The 23,045-nt window shown below is 43.3% G+C and overlaps 1 protein-coding gene and 1 long non-coding RNA gene across 2 annotated transcripts in view; one reads left to right on the forward strand and one right to left on the reverse strand.

The window, feature by feature from the left end:
* LOC142743181 (uncharacterized) overlaps positions 1-2,964 on the forward strand; it is a 116,688-nt gene extending 113,724 nt beyond the window's left edge. The window contains exon 3 of the long non-coding RNA XR_012881506.1: positions 2,240-2,964. This is a non-coding gene — a long non-coding RNA (uncharacterized LOC142743181). The remainder of the gene's footprint in view (positions 1-2,239) is intronic.
* The window catches only part of LOC142743177 (protein phosphatase 1 regulatory subunit 12B-like), a 168,880-nt gene that overhangs the window by 118,398 nt on the left and 27,437 nt on the right, over positions 1-23,045 (reverse strand). The window lies entirely within an intron of this gene.

Here is a 23,045-nt window from a genome sequence, read left to right on the forward strand (position 1 = left end):
CGAACGTGTATTACGTCCATGCTACGCGCGTGGAAATCACGTGTGTCTCACAGACTTATGTAAGCCAATGGGGCTGTTCTGACAGGTCGTGATTTTCACGCAGCGTATGTCTGCTGCGTAAAACTCACGACATGTCCTATACTTGCCCGTGTTTCGCGCAGCATGCACCCATTGAAGTCAATGGGTGCGTGCAAAACGCGCGCGGCACACGGAAGCACTTCCGGGTGACGCGCGTGATTCGCGCTACAGTTGTTAAAGAAGTGAAGGGAAACATAAAAGCCCCTCCTTCTTTACTGTTTCGTAACATAAAAACAGAGTTTCATAATGATGCCGGCTGCGCGAAAATCAAACAGCCGCGCACCATATACAGATGCCACACTGAACTTTTGTGCGCGCAAAACGTACGCGTTCGTGTGAATAAGGCCTTAAGGTATATAACACATGAGGGAGTGAGTATATTAATCTTAATGATATTAATTCTTGCTATCCAAGAGAAGTCCATTCCCTTATATTTAGTTAATTCTTCTTTAATCTTTTCTTTTAGCTTCATTATATTATATTTAATAATAGATTTTATTGAGTATGAGATAAAAAAATAAATAAATAAACCCCTTATCCGACCAGATGTATTCATACTTAATTTTCAAACAATTCCTAAATTCTTCGGGGTAGTTTATCGCCATAATCTGACATGTGTTTTCATTTAATTTATACTTTGGAAACTTTTGAAAAATAATCGATAGAATCCTTCAAGGCTCTAAATGTGCCCTTCAGATCTGAGCAAGTTAGAAAGATATTGTCTGCATAGAGTCCAATTTTAAACTCCATTGATCCAGACGTAATTCCATGAATCTCTTCATTTTGCCTTATTGCTTGTGCGAGAAGCTCAAGTGTTAGATTGAAAATCAGGGGAGACAGGGGGCATCCCTGTCTGGTTCCATTCGAGATTCCAAACTCATTCGAGACAAACCCCATGTTGGAGACTTTTGCATTTGGTTGCATATAAACTGATAGAATTGCCTTAAGAAGAAATCCTGTAAACCCAAATTTTTGTAGAGTTTCCTGAAGCAAACCCCAGTGCACTCTATCAAAAACTTTTTCAGCATCTAAAGAGATGAGTGCATTCTGTATGAATTTTACTGGGTATAATCTATAAAAACTAAAGGGCATGTTTAGGGGGAGAGCACGCAGACGGCCAAGCCATGGGTGACGAATATCGGAACAATTTATCCAGTAAAACGGTGGTGTTACCGGCAAAATTGTATGTCGATTCGTCAACGCATACGGGCGTGGTTTTAGTCACCTGCAGCTGCCGTGCCGTGTGTTTTACTCCTTAGGCTATATGCACACATTGCAGAATTTGATGCGGAAAATCCGCAAAAAAATATACAGTTAATTCTTCTGGTATAATCTGCACTTAATATTGCATTTTTTTAATCTGTTTTCAGTTGCAGATTTTACATTTTGATGCGGGAACAGATTTCAGTATGTTTTTTTATAAACTTGTCAGATACAATTCAGAGACCGATTCCCAAGATAAAGTGACAAGCTGCGGATTTAAAAATCCTCACTGCAGGTTAATTTATGTGTGGAAAAGTTCTGCAATGTGTAGATACGATTACTTGGGATCTTATTTACTTTGCAATTACTGTATTACGCGGCAGATTTGCCACATGAAAATCCACACGTAATACGTATCATCTGCATGTGGCCTTGTAGTCACAATTTACTGCTAATGATAATTGCTCAGTATGAATAATCAGAAATAATTAGGTTTAAAGTTGAGCAGTAAGCACCAATAGTCACATGTAGGCGAATTTGTAAAAGTGCCCAGACACATTAGATGAATGTTGACTGAACCCGCTGGGACCAGCTGACCTTCTAATCTGTATGAGGGTGTCCCGACTCTTCCAGATGTCAGGGTGAAAAAGGATCAGGTATTTTGGATTTCAGCATTCCTATTTTGTTCTCATGGGAGATAAGCCACCACCAAAGGTGTCTTATCGACTAATTCCCCTTTGAGTACAAATGCATGCTCAGTCAAGCTAAATGTGCATGTGTATAGGGGGGGGGGGCAAGGTAGGAATATCTGTCGGCCGAATGAGTGTTCATCAGACAGATATCTAAGGTGTGTGGCCACCATAAAGGGGCTATCCAACTTTCAAAAAATGTATGTACTGTAACAATACTTACCAATGGCTACTGTGTCCTTATTTCTTATTTTTTCTTTTTTTTGTAGTGTTGTCACTGTTGGCTGCAGCACCGCTGCCAAAAAATGGGCGGTCCCTGGGTGAGCACTAAGGCGATGTGTTGAAGAAGCTGCGGCCAGAATTGTAAACACAGCGTGATCTCGCGATTAAATCTGGGATCACGCTGTGCACGGAAAGGAAGAAGCTGTATGTCGCTGATTTTACAGTTTCATACAGACAACTCAAACACCGCCCAAAGAGAAAAAGCAGCATTACCACCCTTTTGGCTAGTCATTTGCATATTTAGAAATAAGCTCATAACTTTTAAAATCATATACGTTTTGGACACAATTTTCACTGGAATTACCAGCATTACAACGCCTATTTGATTAGTTAGGAGATTGGGCATTACTGAACTAGTGACAGATGATCCCACCTATTTCAATGAGATCCAACCACGACCTAATGTGTATTGGGGCAGCCAAACTAGAAACAAGGGTCAGATAAGTTGGAATATTACATGTCCGATTCTTTGTAATACCCAGATTAAATAACCAGCTGAATCCTCTTGTTTTGAGAGTACACAGAATATGTTGTTCAAACAATGGTTTTGCCTACAGGAATTTTGGACCATTGCATGATGCAAAACGGTTTGTATCAGGTCCTGTACATTTTTGGGATTTTTTTGGTTATCAGCCTGCTTTAGAACACACCTCAGTGAGGTCAGGACTGAGTTGGCTTTACAATAAAGGACCTATTCTGTTTTGGTTGTTTATCATGAGCCAGTCTACCTTGAGGTTTAGATCACAGAAAACTGTCCTGATATTCTGCATTGTAATTTCCTACAACAATTTAGAATGAATTAATCCTTTAAAACACTGTGAGCCAGCCCCGGCCCTGAGACTTTATAATACTCCCACACCATGATACTCCCAGTTTAAACAAGTTTGAACTTTTGTCTCATCTGTTCACAGAACATTGTTCTTTTAGTGCTGTGGAGTTTTCTGGTGATCTTTATACCTGAAACAGACAGCAATGATTTACATTTTTAGTAACTTCACATGAACAAGACTCTTTTTTTAGTTTTCCTTCTTATTGTAGACTCATAAAGACTGGCATTTGATATACCAGTCTTAAACTAAAGTGCGCTGGCGTAAGTTGCGCCAAATTTATTAAGAGGTCCAAGCCTGTTCAAAAATTTGGCGAATATTTGGCTGTTTGTGCGCCAGAAGTTCAAATCTACGCTTGCTATGAGCAGGTGTAGATTTATAATTGATGCCAGTGTCGTGGAAATCCATCGCTCAAAATATATTAGACTGAAATTTATACGAGTCCAAACAGACTCTCAAGGCCAGACCCCATTAGTCAGTATCCTAATTAGGATATTTCACCGATATATATCGAGAGAGGAGAAGAAAACACACAGACTCTGCTGATATGCTCAAAATGCTCCTCTGAAGGATTTATTACCAGACTCAAACTGTTAAACTGAAATTCAGAAGGGGTGTAGGCTTGAGGTAAATATTTGTTATTCAGTAAAAAGCATACAATAAAATACATCCCAGATACATCATTATAATTCTTCACACATTAGGTTTTGCAGGTGGCCTTATCTCTTTTGGACAGAATGTTCTCGTGGAGATGGGGGAGACCTTCCTTCACGCATACTTGCCACCCTCCCATCTCCCTCCCTGTCCATTCTCTACTAACTTCGCATAGGAACCAAGGTCAAACATAAAACATACGAAATCAACATTACTTGTATTAAAGGAACAATGACTTTTCTATTCACTACAATAAAACCAAGATGGGAACTCCAGGCAAGATGGCTGCTGCACGAAACTAAATCATTTAAACATTATCATCACTTTCACATAATACATATCTTAGTAATTCGGCATCCTGCTTGATAATTCACAATGTCATTTCATACAGAGAATATAAGCAAATAAATCATCCTTCACACCAGTTTCTGGTGTCAATTATAGTTAAGCTATCGGCGTGTGGGTGGCACCATCCCCTCCAGGCTAACTGCCCACTTTCATTGCCACTTTTGAAAAGTGTTGACAATAGTAAAACCCGATTCCCTTATGCCTGGCAATCCAGCGCAGTTTCCTTCCAGCGTGGCACATGAAGGTCAAAGGGACACTGATACCAGAACTGACCCCATTCATTCCTATGGAAGCAGTTCTGGCATCAGTTGCATCCGTTTTAACACCGGATGTCTACCTTTGCCGGACAGAAAAAAACGCAGTGTTTTCTTGTCTGGCTATGGATGCCGGACTGATGCACTAAGTGCGCAAAATCTCATCAGTTGGGTCTGGTGCAGGCTAAAATCAACTGGTTGGATGCAACTGATATATGTAAACCCAGTCTAAAAAGTCGCAAATGTTAGCGCAAATATGGCATGCGGCAAGTTTGCACATTTTTACCACAAAAGTGCTGTTAAGACGTTTAAAAATTCCCTTATTGGCCTTGTTTGAGTCAACCACAAAATGTCCCAATTCTGTATTTACAAGGTAGTATTTGCAAAAATAGGAGTGGATTCAAACAGAGTAAAGAAGGAATAACTTTGATTCCTAAGGAGAGAAAATATGTGAATTCATCCTGTATATGATGACTGTAGCGGGCCCATTCCTATAAAGAGCAACATCAGGTTTCTTTCCATCTGGCCTCCGTCAAATAGGGCGTTGATAAAGTCCTCAGAAAACCTTCCAGTCTTCATGAGTTTTAACAACCCTTCTTGTGCATTTTGTTTTCTCTAAGGCAAGGCATACTGTCACAATCTGTGGGTATGTGGACCCACTGGGCCGTACCGCCATAGCGGGATAGCAGCTGGCCAAACAGTGTACCAAGTAACGTCTATAGTCCGAGCAAGGGTTCCTGTGGTAGTACAGACAGTAGCAGTGGTTAGGCTCAGATGGGATCTTGGCAGCAGACACCAGGTGTGGTGTAACACAATATGACTCCAACTCTTTTAAGGAACAGGAACAAGGTAGCACGGGATACAGGTAGCAGGAACGGGAACAGGAAAACACTAAGGGACCATTTGCTAGACTGACACGGGAAAACACAACAGTGCTCAGGCAATGAGTGAAGGGGCAGGGCCCTTCTTATACTCCAGGGTGATTTGACAATTCTAAACATGTGGGCGCACTGGCCCTTTAAGGTCAAGGACTGAGCTCGCACGCGCACACTAGTGGTCACTGCAGGCCAGGATGGCCGCATGTGCTGCCATCTCCGGGAAGGAAGGCGTCGGCAGGATGAGAGGAGTCTACAGTCTCCGGCTGCGGACGTTACACATACTATGATACAATTGCTCTACTGCTTAGAAGTATACTTAGGATAGGTGCATACCCTGTTGTGACTATGGGAGCCATGGAAAAGGAGTCCCAGCTGGGGCTGTTGCTATCCTCTTCTCCATGTGTGGTGTGAACATGTCCAGAGTTCCCCCTTTTCACAGGCACCGCAGTAATGACCATCAAGGGAAATGGAATTGGTCTAAGGGTTGGTCCAGATGCTGAAGTGTATCTAAAAAAAAGGGACGTAGCTGCAAACTGCAGAATACAAATAAATCCTGTGTGTAGGCTGGCTTTATATCCGTGTTAACCATCATCTGCTGTTCATTTGTATCTATGACATGGAAGTTTTAGATGGGTGACCTTAGCTTACGTTTTGGTGTGGCAGTTTTTAGGGGGCAGTGTCTACTTTATTTTTTTTTTTGTCTTTTCTTTTTATCAATATATGCACGCAAAATGTAGTCTCGCAAAAGTCTCTTCTGTTTTATACTATATTAATTTTGACACTGTCATTTTACACTCTAAGGCGTAATTCACATGGCTGTGCCCGTAATTCCGTTCCGCGATTACGGGCACGGCTGGCGGCCGCAGACAGCCACCCGCATTTTCGGCCCTTTGTATGGGAGCACGGTCCCTAAAAAGCAAAGGATAGGACATGTCCCATCTTTTGCGGAGGCTTTCTACGGCCTGGACACCTTCCCACAAATATGTCGCAAAGGTGTCCGTGGTCAATATAAGTGAGTTAGTCCGTTATATATATATATATATATATATATATATATATAAAACATACAAAAAACGTTAGAAACCTGTTACCTTGGCACTTAAAGCAGGCTCACCAAGTATTTATTAACTGGGACACTGAACGGCTATCATATATGGTTGAAAATGGTCTCTGTAGTGATAGGTGAGGATAACTGCATGACTAAGTATTGCCTCTATTTTATAGCCTCTAAATATAGCTTCTATTCATAATGAAGGTTGTGCGAAATTAGAAACAAGGCTCTGTTTATAACTCAAAAACAGCGCCACTCTTGGCGGTGTCTAGCAATGCAGCTGAGCCACAGTCTATTGAAAGAGGCTGAGCTGCAATGCTAAACAAAATAGAATGAATCTATGAGGACATTTGTGCCATAGAACAATCCATTAAAATAAAATATCCAGCAGCTCAAAATCACAATAAAATGTGGCATATTTTTAGAACACTAGTAGAAGATTACCTCCTGGTCAGTAGGGTTGTAACTCGTGCCCTGGGTGCTGAGTGTCGGGGGGCACCAACAAACCACTTTCTCTTGGCTAGGGTATTTAGATAAAGAGCTATGTCTACAAACTGAATCTTTGGCCCAGGTGAATTGTTCAGAAGAAATCAATATATCTACAGAAAACAGCCTGATGAAAATCACATGAAGTTTAGTTATCTGCAGTATTTGTAGGCCAAAGTTGTTAAATTGGGCCCATCCTGTCCCTAGGGACCCACTTATTTAGGGACAATACCTGGTCGTCCAATATGATTTCTGTCCAATTCCAAATCATCCAGAGATTATGTTCTTTCCTCTTGATCCTGGAGGACTAGTCAGTGGTATCTTTATCGCATTTAGGGACTCTCACTATTTTGAGTTTCTTTTCAATGACAATTATAGATGTCACCATTTCACAGTATAACATACTAGTCATTTTATTGTATTAAGTTCCCGATCTTATTTACTTCATTGATATTTATACTGGTAAATTCTTTCGGGGACATGACAGATGGTCCTTCTACATCTTTTCATTTGTTCTTTGCCTCACATTTGTTCTTCTCATTGATCTAAACACCAACAATGCTAAAACTGAGTCTTTGCATGCCTAGATATTTCATTTAAAACAATCTACAATTTTCATCTATATGGCCGATTTCACACACAGTGCTTTGCAGCATTTTCTTGCATGTTTTTTTTGGCAGGCTAAAACAATGTGGCCTGGGTTAAAAGTCTAGAGTTAAATATGACAATGTCTAGAAACACACTGTTTTGGTTTGTGGCATTGTTTGTAGTAGTTTTGGGGTCAGTGGCTTCTTTATCAAAAAGCAGCATGCTCTAGGTATGGGCTTTTTCTCCATAAGCTTCCCAATAGAACTAAAAAGGTCAGGAAAATCGCATGTACAGAATAACACAAGATACAAAAAATGCCACGTAAATGCTTGATAAAAATATAATTAAAAAACGCTTCAAATTACTATAGTTTCATACATGCGTTTTAAAACACAGAAACAAAACACTATGCGAAGGAGGGCTAATAGTCATATTCACTGTTTGTATGTATATATAATATATATATATATATATATATATATATATATATGATTTTATTATATATAATAATACCATCTTATATTTTTATGAATATTATAAACTGTTCCCAAAAAAGTAGCAGGCATTGAGGTGGGGTGTGGCTTGGGGACCTGGAGAGCGGACGTGAGTAGTGTGTGCTCCGCTTAAGTAGTGTGTGCTCCGCCACTATTTGACAAGACTTTATACTTGTCTATATTGTTTTTTGTGAATCTACTATGCTATTTAATTTAAACGAAATGTTATTGCTTTCTCTTGTTTACTATTATTGGACTCATGTCCCATCGCAGATAATGGTCCTCATTTTGCGCTGTAATTGTGCCTTGTTATTTGTAAGTACCACAGTGACAAAGCTTGAATCTGTTTTATTCTACTAAACCCAGCAACATCGAATCCCTCACACTCTCGGATCATGGTTGATTTAACTCTTCCCTGAATGTGAAGGGATTCAATATCCTCGAGAAGAGGTCACAGTTTTTTTCACAAACAGAAAACCCAGGTTCTCTGTCTGCAGGAAACACATTTTCGCACGGGTCATATGCCGACAATTAAAAAGAAGTACTACCCAGTGGGATATCATTGCAGTAATCCGAATGGTAAAGCTAGGGGTGTTTCCATTTTTCTTACCTAAGTCATTTCCGTGTAAGCTGTGGATACCTTTATGGATCCAGAGGCAAGATATATTTTTCTTAAAGAGACTCTGTCACCACATTGTAAGTGCCCTATCTCCTACATAAGGAGATCGGCGCTATAATGTAGGTGACAGTAATGCTTTTTATTTAGAAAAACGATACATTTTTACCACATTATGAGCGATTTTTAGCTTTATGCTAATTCATTTCTTAATGCCCAAGTGGGCTTGTTTTTACTTTAGACCAAGTGGGCGTTGTACAGAGGACTGTATGACGCTGACCAATCAGCGTCATGCACTTTTCTCCATTGATTTACACAGCACTAGCGATATAGCTATATCGTTAGATACCAAATATATGTATTTGTGTCTATAAAGGGTTAAACCATCTACACAGTGCCCAAACCATAGTTCATAAGGCAGTGCGTATTGCTCTCAGCATTTCTTGCTAGATGGGAACGGCACGTCCTAATAGGCATATGCCCAGGGCAGACCTGGGGGCTTTTATCAGTCCCCCAGCTTCCATGATACCCCATCAGAGGCCCGCGATTGCATTTGCGTGCCGCCGATGGGTGAGAGATGGAGCTCCCTCCCTCTGCAAATGATTTAAATGCCGTGGTCGGTATTGACCGCGGCATTTAACTGGTTAAATGGCCGCTATCTAAGTAAACTTCGATTGTGGCCGGTGAAGCATGAGCCCGACTGTCATTACACAGCCGAGCCCCGGCTCCAGCTTTCACGGAAACACTCGTGGAGGGCTTAGACTGGGCCGCCGTGAAAAGGCGGTGATCTAGCCTAAGGCCCCTTAGTGGCCGTTAAAAGGCATATTGGTGGTCACTAAGATGTTAACAAACTGAGAAAATGACTACGACACATGCAGCTTTGTGACTCATGGCGCATAGCTCATCCAGACGAGATTATTCCTTCTTTTCTTTCGCCCATAATACTTATAGTAGAATAGATTATATATTGCTGCATCATAATCTGCTGCCTATGGTAGTAAACACATCTATTGGAAACATGTTTCTCTTGGATCATTCACCGGTATACTGTAAGCTCCGATTTACACAACAGGGACGTAGAAAATTTACTTGCCATCTTTATTAGAAAATGCATTATGCCTGAATGAACTGAAAAGTAGCAGGCAACATAGTAGTTAGGCAATGATACCTGTATGAGTTGTGTGGAGTTAGGGCCTGTTCACATCAGCGTTGTCTTTCAGTTGAGGGGTTCCGTAGGAGTTTTCTGCCAAGGGAACCCCTCAACGGAAAGGCAAATGGAAACCTTAGCTTCCGTTCGCATCACTATTGATTTCAATGGTGACGGAAACTTTGCTAATGGTTTCCATTTGTCACTGTTGTGACAGGGTTTTGTTGTTTTTGACGGAATCAATTGCGACGTCAAAAGAACGGAACCCTGTCACAATGGTGACAAACGGAAACCATTAGCAAACTTTCCGTCACCATTTAGGTCAATGGTGATGGAAACGGAAGCTAAGGTTTCCGTTTGCCTTTCCGTTGAGGGGTTCCCCTGACGGAAACTTCCGATGGAACCCCTCAACGGAAAGACAACGCTGATGTGAATACAGCCTTAAACAGGAGTTTCAGAAATATTATCTGCACAAATTTACAGATTTTATTCAGAGTCATTAGAAGTCTAGTGTGTTAGAGCGCAAGAGCCAGAATATTACAATGTCTTAAACTAGACTATGACATTACTCTGCACAAATATAGCTACATAATCACTACTTTGTTCTAGACAAAACTGATAACATCTGAATGGGAAACGCACTTTAATATACAATACACAAAGGAAACATTCAGAAAAGTAGGGACACACCCTGAATATAAAGATACACTGTACACTGTATGTAGGCTGATACGTCTTCTGAATAAGTTGAATTCTATTTTTCAGGCTGTGATAAAATCTTAAGTAGCGCACATTATGACACAGTAGCTGACCAGACTACACATAAATAAGCATTTAATATGTTGTGCAAACAACACAAACACCACAATACCCACAAGTCTATCATAAAGGGTCTCAGAGGAATGACTACATAGAGGATTTTGGTCCTTATTTTTTATTCATATCAATAGTAATTATGGAAACCTACATGTGAGCACAGTCATGTATTTCTCTAACTCCTTTTGATCTCAAATCTGATGTGTCCAAGAAAGTGCCAGACTGGGCTTAGCTCCTGTCATGAATGTGACCATTTTGAAATTTTATGAAGGACTAGTAATGTTTAATGGGCTTGCGCAATCTCCTTTGTTTTCATGAAAAATAGGGTTGATAAGTGCCTGTAAAGTCTATAATGCAGAGTTTTTCAATCTTTTATTACCATCTCAGATAGTGATGCCTGTGCCTCACCACTGGTCCATGCCAAAATTAAAAATGTATCTCAATGTATCTTTCATCTGTCTCCAGTACCAAGTAAAATATTAAAATAAGCATCAAAGGAGTCAAATATGTTTGTAACCAGAGAGTGGTGCATCCATAGAAAGGCCAATTTCACACAGCAGTATTTTAACTCCTTAAGGACCGAGCCATCTTCCATTTTTTCGTTTTCGTTTATCACTCCTGGCGTTCCAAGAGCCATAACTTTTTTTTATTTTTCCGTCAATAGAGTGTTGTGAGGGCTTATTGTTTGCCATATAATGTACTGGGAAACTGAAAAAAAAAGAATATTTGCGGGCTGAAATTGGAAAAAACTGATTCCTACATAGTTTTTTTGTTTCTACGGGCTTTTAAAAATGAGAACTTAACTTTATTCTGCGGCTCAATACGATTAGGATGATACCAAATTTATATAGTTTTTTTTATTTGTTATTATTAAAAAGCACATTCTGAGAGCCGTAACTGAGTTTTTTGCGGGACGAGCTTTATTTTTCATTGGTACCATTTTTTGGCAAGTACAACTTTTTTATCACCTTTTATTAAAAAAAATTTGCGAGCTAAGGTGACAAAAAAACTGCGATTTTGGCGGTTTCAATTTCTTGTTTTTTTTGGCGTTCACCGTGCGAGTTAAATAATTCTATATTGTAATAGTTCGGACTTTTACGGAAGCATGTTATACAAATTTTGTTTATTTTTTTTATTTTTGACATTACTTTAAAGGAAAAATTGGGTTTTTCGTACTTTTTAATATATTTTTTTCCCCACTACTAATAACTTTATTAAAGAGGCTCTGTCACCAGATTTTGCAGCCCCTATCTGCTATTGCAGCAGATAGGCGCTGCAATGTAGATTGCAGTAACGTTTTTATTTTTAAAAAACGAGCATTTTTGGCCAAGTTATGACCATTTTTGTAGTTATGCAAATGAGGCTTGCAAAAGTCCAAGTGGGTGTGTTTAAAAGTAAAAGTCCAAGTGGGCGTGTATTATGTGCGTACATCGGGGCGTTTTTAATACTTTTACTAGCTGGCCGTTCTGATGAGAAGTATCATCCACTTCTCTTCAGAACGCCCAGCTTCTGGCAGTGCAGACACAGCGTGTTCTCGAGAGATCACGCTGTGTCGTCACTCACAGGTCCTGCATCGTGTCAGACGAGCGAGGACACCGGCACCAGAGGCTACAGATGATTCTGCAGCAGCATCGGCGTTTGCAGGTAAGTAGCTACATCGACTTACCTGCTAACGCCGATGCTGCTGCAGAATCAACTGAAGCCTCTGGTGCCGATGTGTCCGACACGATGCAGGACCTGTGAGTGACGTCACAGATCTGCACTGCCAGAAACTGGGCGTTCTGAAGAGAAGTGGATGATACTTCTCATCAGAACGGCCAGCTAGTAAAAGTATTAAAAACGCCCCGATGTACACACATAATACACGCCCACTTGGACTTTTGCAAGCCTCATTTGCATAACTACAAAAATGGTCATAACTTGGCCAAAAATGCTCGTTTTTTAAAAATAAAAACGTTACTGTAATCTACATTGCAGCGCCTATCTGCTGCAATAGCAGATAGGGGCTGCAAAATCTGGTGACAGAGCCTCTTTAAGCTTTTTTTTATACATTTTATTAGTCCTCCTAAGCCCTTATTCACACGACAGGGTTTCCCGGCCGGGTGACGGCCGTTCATAAAACGGCCGTCACACGGCAGCAGTAGGAACAATAGACGCCTAATGGGGCTATTCACACGACCGATTTTTTGACGGCCCGGGAAACCTGTCCGGCAAAAAATGGGACATGCCCTATTTTTGGCCATTTAGACGGCCACCCGGCTCCCATAGAAGTCTATGGGGCCAGGTAATACATGGAGGAGGGTCTTTTTTTGCTCCCTGTAGGAGTCAGAATCCCCAATCCCCGGCCGGGTTTTGGGGATTCCGCTACAGAAGAAGTGAGTGACTACACTGTCCATATATGGACTCAGCGACGTTACTCACTTCTGAAGAAGAATCCCCGACCCTGTAGACGGGGATTCCGCTACAGGAGAAGTGAGTGACTACACTGTCCATATATGGACACAGTGAAGTCACTCACTTCTGAAGCGGAATCCCCGACCCTGTGGATAGGGATTCCGCTACAGGAGAAATGAGTGACTACACTGTCCATATATGGACATAGTGACGTCACTCACTTCTGAAGCGGAATCCCCGACCCTGTGGCCGGGAATTCCTCTCCAGGAGAAGTCAGTGACTACTCTGTCCATATATGGACATTGATGTCAGTGACTTCTCCTGGAAGGGTGGGGGGGGGGTGGGTGCAACCTACAGGGGGCTGTGTGGCATTACCTACAGGGGACTTGGTGGCATTACATACAGGGGGCTGGGTGGCATTACCTGCAGGGGGCTGGGTGGCATTACCTGCAGGGGGCTGGGTGGCATTACCTGCAGGGAGCTGGGTGGCATTACCTATAGGGGGCTGGGTGGCATTACCTGCAGAGGGCTGGGTGGCATTACCTGCAGAGAGCTGGGCTGGGTGGCATTACATACAGGGGGCTGGGTGGCATTACCTCCTGGGGGCTGGGTGGCATTACCTGCAGAGGGCTGGGTGGCATTACATACAGGGGGCTGGGTGACATTACATACAGGGGGCTGGGTTGAATTACATACAGGGGGCTGGATGGCATTACATACAGGGGGCTGGGTGGCATTACCTGCAGGGGGCTGGGTGGCATTACTTGCAGGGGGCTGGGTGGCATTACCTACAGGGGGCTGGGTGGCATTAGCTACCAGGGAGCTGTGGCATTATCTACAGAGGGCTGTGTGTGGCAACAAATTTAAATGAAATTCATCCGATTTTATAACGGATAGGGAAAAAAACGGATACAAAGGGGTCTAAATCGGCCATTAAAAACGGCAACATGGCCCGGAACAGAATCGGTACGGATGCAAACCGGCCGGGAAAAACTGCCCAAAACGGTAGTTTTTATCGGCCGACACTCGGACCCTGTCGTGTGAATAAGGCCTAAGGGACTTGAACCATCGATCGTTAGATCGCTGGTGCAATATACTGCAATACTAATGTGTTGCAGTATATTGACATTTTCACAGGCTTTTGTTAAAACACGGCTTAACAGAGGCAGACAAAAGGTAGACCTGGGGCCCTTCATTAGGCCCCTGGGCTGCCTTGACAACCACCAGCACCCCCCGATCGCGGTGTAGGGGCGCCGATGTGCTGTTGTAGGGGCCGCCCCCCTCTTTTCAATGCTTCAGATTCTGCGGATGCGATTGACCGCAGCATTTGAGGGATTAAACGGCCAGGAACGTGATAATGCGTCAAGGGGTTAACCAGTATTTTGCATCAGTATTTGTAAGCCAAAACCAGGTGTGCAGTATATGATCACTGTGAAAACTGATGCCCCAGCTGCCCTTCACTAACTGGGGGGCGTCTCACCAGTGTCATTGCTATAGGAGAATAAAGCATTACAAGTATGCTGGCACTTGGATTTTTCATTTAGATATAGGGCATTTTATGTATTAGTTTATAGGTCATTCGGATACGTGAAATGTACAAAGAGAAGAATTATAAAATACTGTCAAGATGGTATCATTGTCCTGTGGATGTTCAGAATGTACTGAGTTGTCCGATTTATGTTGGCAGTGTGGTAATGAAGTGGGTAATATAGTATATATATGGTTAAGCTGTCCTTTAAGAATTTTTGAGGTGTATCGAAAAGCTTCTGGTGGGCAGATTGTCAACTCTCCTCAGCTTCGCTTGCTGGCTCTTTGGCTCGAGATTAAGTTAGGCTTATTAGTGTGGCCAGCCGCAAGTGACCAAAACCATACTCACATGCGTAATACCAGTTTTGCCAGCAAAATCGTCCACCCATTTACCGCTACATGTGCTCTCACGCTAAGGCCTTATTTACACGAACGTCGCAGGGACCTATGTAACTCAATGGGGGCGTTCAGACAGTCCGTGATTTTCACGCAGCGTGTGTCCGCAGAGTAAAACTCACGACATGTCCTATACTTGAGCGTGTTTTGCGCATCACGCACTCATTGAAGTCAATGGGTGCGTGAAAATCACATGCTGCACACGGACGCACTTCCGTGTGATTCGCGCAACAGTAAATCAAGAAATGAAGGAAAAATAAAACCACATCCTTCATTTCTTTTTCTAAACATCAAAATCGCGTCATAAGGATGGCACATGCGTGAAAATCACGCACCAAACACTTATGACACACAGAACTGCAACGCGCAAAAAAACGCAGTGTTTTTTGCGCGCGCAAAACGCACACGTTCGTGTGAATTTCGCCTAAGGCTAAGTTCACATAGTGCAAATACACTGCATAAAAGCACTCAGCGTATCCGCCCCGTGCGCCGCAGGGAATTCTGGCTGAAAAATCGCAAATTGTGGTGCAGTTTTTCGGCCGGAATATCCACTGTGGAAAACTGCAAATAAAAAAAGGTTTCATACGTGTAGCGTAGCCCGGCCTCCTGGGATGACGTTTTATCCCATGTGATTGTCTGCAGCGGTCACATGGGATGAAACATCATCCTAGGAGGCCAGCCTGGACGAAGAAACGCATAATTCTGGGTAAGTATAAGATTATTTTTTTCTGAGTTGCGTTTTTGTGGCGTAATAGCTGATTTTCTCCTGCAAAAAAATGCAACTATTTGTTGCGAGTTTTACTTCCCATTTAATTCAATGGGGAAAACACGCAACAAATAAGCAGCGTTTACGCAAATACAACTGGCATGCTTCGGATAACCAAAACCGCACCGCAGGTCAATTTCTGAGCGTTTTTTCCGCTCGTCATTTACGCAGCGTGTGGATGAGATTTCTTAAAATCTTATCCTCTCAGCTGCTACTGTATTATGCTGCAGATTTTCCGCAACGAAATCCATTGAAGAAAATCCACAATATTTACGCTACTTGTGAACTCAGATCTTCGCAGACAAGTTTATTCTTGTATTGTCCGCATGTTGCCTTTCGATACCTTTCTGAAATTTTTTAAAAAAATCTGATTTTTATATATGTGAAATGTACAAATACATTGTTCAAATGGAATGGAAATGTTTCCAGTATCTATGCCTTTTATTTTTGATTTTTTTATTACAAAAATATAGTTACCATACATACAATACATAAAATTTATTTACAGCACAGGAAGCATACCATTACAGGGCCGGCGTCAGCACCCAGCAAACCCGGGCAAGTGCCGGGGCCCACTACACCTCGGGGGCCCAATCGGCCGCCAGGTGCTGCCGTCATGGCTCCTCCAGAAGTGGAAACCACGGCCAGGATCTTGCCGGGGATTCTGCTTCTAGAGGGAGCCCCTGTCTAGGAGGTGACATATCTACCACTGTAGCAGCCACAGTTCCCGCGGCATGAGGGCACCCGTGCCCCCCGCCGTCACGGCCCCCCATGCCCCTGGACCCGCTAGCAGCCACTATGTCTGCTACAGTGGTAGAGCGACGCCACATTTAATAGTATCTGCGTCCTTAGGACGCAGATACTATTGAACGTTATGGTAAAGCAGGGAGGTATCTCCCCGCTCTGCCATTTACTATGCAACAGACTCCCAGGCAGAGTGCTAGTAGCTAATAGCACTCTACCCTGCTCTGGGAAAGCCCCAGACATCACTGTCCATACATGGACAGTGATGTCAGGAGGAGAGAAGGAGTGCCGGGCAGAGCGCTAGAAGTGGCTCTGCTCCCGGACTCCGTCTCTGGGGAAGCCCCTGCCATCACTGCCATATTTGGACAGTGATGTCAGGAGGAGAGAAGGAGTCCCAGGCAGAGCGCTAGAAGCGGCTCTGCTCCAGGACTCCGTCTCTAGGGAAGCCCCTGACATCACTGTCCATATATGGACAGTGATGTCAGAAGCAGAGCAGTGTCCCAGGCAGAGTTCTAGTAGCGCTCTGCCTGGGACTTTTGCTCTGGGGTTGCCCCTGACATCACTGCCCATATATGGACAGTGATGTCAGGGGCTTCCCCAGAGACGAAGTACCAGGGCAGAGCACTAGTAAAGGCTCTGCTCTGGTACTTTACTAGTGCTAGTGCTTTACTAGTGCTCTGCCCAGGACTTCAGCTTTGCTCGGGACATCACTTTCCATATATCACAGAGCAGTGTCCAAGGCAGAGTTCTAGTAGCGCTCTGCCCAGCCAGAGCGTCGGCAACGCTCAGCCCCAGCCAGAGCGTCGGCAATGCTGTGTGGCACTACCAGGAAGGGGGGCTGTGTGGCACTACCAAGAAGGGGGGCTGTGTGGCATTAGCTGGGGGGAGGGGGCTGTGTGGCACTACCTGGGAGGGGGGCTGTGGCACTACCAGGGAGGGGGGCTGTGTGGCACTACCTGGGAGGGGGTGGCTGCGTGGCACTACCTCAGAGGGGTGGCTGTGTGGCACTACCAGGAAGAGGGGCTGTGTGGCACTACCAGGAAGAAGGGCTGTGTGGCACTACTTGGGAGGGGTGGTTGTGTGGCACTACCTGGGAGGGGTCTGTGTGGCACCACCTGTTGAGGGGGGCTGTGTGGCACTACACAGGAAACTAAATTTATGGGGGTACAAACTGGGGGCCTAACTTCTATATGGGGCATAAACAGAGCCTAATGTCAATATGGCAGCACAAAGTGACGTTTTCTGCCATTTTACTGCCGCCGTGAGTTCCCCCGCAAATGGGCCTACTAAGTCTATGTCGCCCAACATGTCCAATATCATGTCAGCCCAGCTAATTTTAAGAAAAAGTGGAAAAAATATATATATATTTATTTGTGGTTTAACTAAAAAACAAGGGAGCTTGAAATAACCATACACCCCGGAAAGATTATACTGTATAAAATTTGGAATATAAAATTTTCATTAGGATCGAAGGGAATCGATCACAACAGAACAGCAAGCCCATTTCTTATTTATATTAAATACTTTTGAGACCCCTAATTCATTATTTGTGTCACGTTGGGTACATGGACCCACTGGGCCGTACCGCCTTGACGGTATGGCAGCTGGCCAACAGGACACAGGTCACAGTCTATAGTTCGTATAGTGTACCTGTGGTAGCTCAGACAGTAGCAAGACAGGCTCGGCTGGGACTAGGCAGCAGGCGTGGCGTAACAGGACAGGCATGGTACACAGCACAGCACGCCTCATCTCAACACGGCAGTTGACTATGATAGCACGGGATACAGGTTACAGGTAGCAGGAACGGGAAACACTGGGAACTGGAAAACACTTAGGAGACCATTTGCTTAGACAGACTAGGGTAACGACAATAAGGCTCAGGCAAGGCAGGAAGGGGCTGGGCCCCTCTTATAGTCCAGGTCTCATGGGATAATTTTGTACTAATTTCAGGTGCGCTTGCCGTCCCTTTATGAGCGGGCACGAGCATGCGCAGGCACCCTACGGGACCCGGCCGGGAGAAGCGGAAGTGAGCGCTGGCATCTCCTGAGGAGGAGACGGGGACCAGCGCTCACAGTTCCATGGCTGCGGGCGTCAGGAGGTAAGTGAGCCTGACGGCCCGCGGCCGTGGGCATAACACATTGTTACTTCGTAAGTTTGATATTCTTTTACTTTATGTATCATGTTGTTAATGCTGGGTGTAATATCGGACTTCCAGTTAGAGGTCACTTCATATCTATCAGCTACACAAATCATTTTAATCACCCATCTACATCTCAGAGAGAGATTTTCACAGACTAAGCCTAAAAAACAAGTCCTGGCATCAGCTGAACATTAGTTTCATATATCTTATAAGTTTGAAACTTCATGGCAGAAACTATTTTAGAGCACCCCTACCATAGGTGGATCAAGTAACGTCTGTTGTCGCAGTGGCTCCAACAGCTATCGGAGTAGTATGGGAAAGACCTAGCGAGTCTTGCCGGAGTTAGATACCAGTGCATCTGAAGTTTCCTTAGAGCTTATGGTTGACACAGCGCACAAATTTGCTCGACCATCTCATAGCCCTATGCCAGTAATAGATTAAAAAGCTTTTCTTTACATCCCTTTCCCATTTAAGCATATACCCCATTTTATTTTGACATTTCCTACTCATTACTTCTTTATAGATAATAACAATTCTCACTTCTACTGTACCCTTCCTAAAGAATTTACTATATGTCTTTTATACATCAGGTATGCTTTCCTTTCTTGTAGATAATAAAATACAGCAACCACCAGCGTCTGGTATTTTAACCCCTTCCCGCTCCATGACGTAAATTTACATCATGGTAAACCATGTAATTCCCGTGAAATTACGTAAATGTATGTTATAGTGATGGTGTGGGCACTGTAACTGCTGGCTGTAACTAACAGCCAACATCCCACTGTAATGGCCGAGATCAGATATAACTCTGATTCTGTCCGTTTAACCCCTTAGATCTTGCGGTCATCGACCGTGGCATCTTAGTGGTTAGACAAATGGGGAGGCTCCATCTGTCATCCCAACACTTAACTTTGATGGATTGCACAGGGAAGGGGGGTGGAGGGTTGCTATGGCAGCCGGGAGCCTAACAATGACCCCCATGTCTGCCTTCTTGATACATCTCTTAGGCCCAGGCGGAGGACAGAGGCTAATAGGATGCCTGCCAGCATTATGCTAACAGGCACAATACACTGAAATACATAAATATTGCAGTGTGTTATATGAGCGATCAAGCAAACGCATTGTCTAGTCCCCTTGTGAAAAAAAGTATATAAAAAAGTTAAACAAAATATTGCAAAATATTAATGAAAGTTTTTCCCCCAATTAAAAATGCTTTATTATGTCAAAAAATAAACTACTGAACTATAAAATTATTGTTTTATTAAAACCTCACGGTGAACGCCTTAAAAAAAACCTGCTAGAATTGCTGTTTTTTTATTCATCTTAAAAAAAGTTGTATACCTCAAATGGTACCAACTAAAACGTCAACTCATCTCTCGAAAACGCGCCATTATAGAGCTTAGTCGATAGGAAAAAAAAAGTTATGACTTTCAGAATATGGGGACACAAAAAACAATGATTTTTTTTATTTTAAATTTTTTTTGTGTGCGAAAGTAAAAAAAAAAGTTTCAAAAAACAGGTATCGCGGTAACTGACCTGCAGATTAAAATTAGCATGTCATTTATACTACATGGTAAACGCCATAGGCATGAAACCCAAAAATTGCAGAATTTAAGTTTTTTTCAACCCCTCATATAACTTTTTTTTATAAAACTTATACACTATATGGATCCCAAAATGGTGCCATTAAAAAATATAACTTGTCCCGCAAAAAAACAGCCCTCATGCAGCTATGTGGATGTAAAAATAAAAATTTTATGACTCTTGGTATGTAATGATGGAAAAACAAAGGAAATTGCCATGTTCTGAGGGCCAACATAGGCCACGTCATGTTAAAATGCAATATAATCTGCGGGAATCATGTTTTGTAGGCACATAGGCGTATAGCCACAGAGCCTTTGACTACAGAAATTGGGTTAATATGGATGAAGGAGCTATGGTAGGCTAGGGGAGGGTTCAGGTACATAGTACATTAGCCAGAAAAGCCTGGGAGTCTTAGGTGGTTGTTTTTTTATTTAGATTAGTTAGGCTTATATAGGCCACCCCCTCACCGTTCTCCTCTCAGTGTGAGGAGATTCAGCTTTGTTTACACACCTCCTGCACCATGGCTTCATCCATCGACGAGAGCATCCGCCTTCAGGTACAAGAAGGCACTGACTGGCCTTAGACACTCCTCCAGGAGATGTTTGCGCCTGTTTTCCTGGTTCGGGCCGAAGATCAGCGTCAGTCCTTGTGGCTTTCGCGCGGTCGCCTAACCCCTTCTCCTGCTCTGTGTGCCCTCCACTCATCTGTGTGGTCAGGACATGCCCAGCTTGCTCCCTCCCACTCTGGCTCTTCGGTTCTGGTATTTACATCCAGAATGCTGCTGTAGGCCGCGAGCTGTCAATATATCCCTACCACCCTCCCGCATGTAACTCACTCCAGCACGGGTCATGCTAGGCGTCTGCCAGTGGCCACATGGGATTTTGTAGCTGTGGCTCCTGGTCCGGACCACAGGGTGGCGCTGCCAATAGGCGCCTCCGTGCTTCCCCCACATTCCCCTGCAGCTTTAGCTTCTGCTGCTGCCGGTTCGCAGGCCCGTGTGGCCAGCAGCTGGCAAGAATTAGTCCCCCCAGAAGACATAGACATGTTTTCACATGGGGACAGTTATGTTAGTCCTGATATTTTTGTGTTCTAGGAAATTATCTAAGCCTTTTTTAAAGCCATCTACTGTAGCTAATGTGACCAGCTCCTGCGGTAAACTATTCCATAGATTCACAGTTCTCACAGTAAAGAAGGCTTGTCACCTCTGCAGATTGAACCTTTTTTTCTCCCAACGGAGGGAGTGCCCCGTTGTTTTTTGAGGGTGTTTTACATGGAACAGGATTTCACCATATTTTTTGTATGTGCCATTAATATATTTGTAATGACGGGGTAGGGAGACAGACAGGTGAGCCCTAATCTACACGCCACTCAGTCCCTGCCTACTTGCAACGACCCGCCCTAGGCGACGGGGTACAACTGGGCGACGGTCCCTACACTCAATAGGTGCACGACAGGCAAACAGACAAGGGTACAAAGAAGCCAGGGAAATGGGGAAGTTGCCCACGGGAACCCCGTGAGCAACAAGCGAGGTGAACGAGCCGAGTCAAACCAGGAGATGAGTGAGGTACAAAAACGCAGAGCAGAAGAGTGGTCAGTAAAGCCAAGGTCAATAACAAGCAGAGGGTGAGTAGTTCAAGAAGCTGCAGCAGGGCCAGGAAACCAGCAGAGAAGAATCACAAGCAAAGGAGGAACAGGAAAGGCAGGTATAAGTAGACAGAGGGCGGGAGCTAGCTCCGTCTGACCAGGCTGTGATAGGCTCTCCCACTCCTAAGCCTGCCATCCTGGGTGGTGGAAGATGGAGTCAGTCTCACAGACATAGGAGCAGGTGCAGACTGATTGCCCATGGGCTTAGACCCAGAACCTGTGTCTGGCAAATCCTTTACAATATTTATATAAGTTAATCATGTCCCCCCTTAGTCGTCTCTTTTCAAGGCTAAATAGGTTTAATTGTTTTAATCTTTCCTCATAACTTAGATTCTCCATGCCCCTTATTAGCTTAGCTGCTCTTTTTTGTATTTTTTCCAACTCCAGGGCATCCTTTCTTGTTATTTGGCTCTGAACACATCATATATTCACTCCCTCTACAATATGGATGACTGAATGCATAACTGACAAAATGCATTAGTTATGCCATTCAGTTCTCCGAATGAAAACATAATCATCACAGTAAGAATAATTTTCTATCTATTCAACTACATGTGACATTGATTTTTTTGTTAGCAATGTGAATTTAATTTTTTAAGACATGTTTTATACCTGGTTCTTGTTAATGTCATTTATGTGTTAACATGGGGTAATGTAAGATATATTAGAAAATAACTTGGGTCAGGCTCCATCACATATGTCCAGTGAGCCAGCTTTGTTTCCCTCTGGTGTGTGTGTGGTACAGAAACGCAGAAGGGAATCTGATGGCAGAATGAATCCCATGCACTCCTATGGGAGCAGTTTTCATCAGTTGTTATACTGGACATATCCCTATGCCGGACAGAAAAACACTCCATGCAGATGTTTACATCATTTTTATGTCAGACTATGGCTGTCAGACCAGTGCCCAAAGTGCACAACTTTGTCATTAGTTATGTCCGGCACAGGCATAAACAACTGTCCGGACACAACTGATATATGTGAACCCAGTCCAATTAGCATGTAATAGCAAACAGCGCTTTACGATTGTTGATCCTATTATGAATCACAGGAAAAAAATTGTGATCAGCCAAGCCATCTGCAGATGAATGGTAAACATGTTATTTGGCATGTGTAACTATGAACAGTAGCTGTAAAATGTGACGCCTCATAGCATGCCTATTGCTTTATATCTGTTAGTCCCTGTTTATTTGTATGTGCAGAAGGTTTTTCTTTTAAAACTATGTTACCAATAAATCTTTAAACAATAGAAACTTTTTGTGCATAGGAGCCAGCCACTCCAGAGTCCATGGGACAAGATAGTTATGCCACCCTGTTCTCCAGGTTGTCAGGCTTTATGCTTTGAATGCACTGGTAGTGGCTGGGAGCCCTGTCTGGACATACCTTACCTTATATGGCTTCTTGGCAAAGTCATAGACTAGATTTATATCTCCCAGACT

The sequence above is a fragment of the Rhinoderma darwinii genome, chromosome 2, assembly GCF_050947455.1.
Source record: "Rhinoderma darwinii isolate aRhiDar2 chromosome 2, aRhiDar2.hap1, whole genome shotgun sequence".
Classification (NCBI taxonomy): domain Eukaryota; kingdom Metazoa; phylum Chordata; class Amphibia; order Anura; family Rhinodermatidae; genus Rhinoderma; species Rhinoderma darwinii.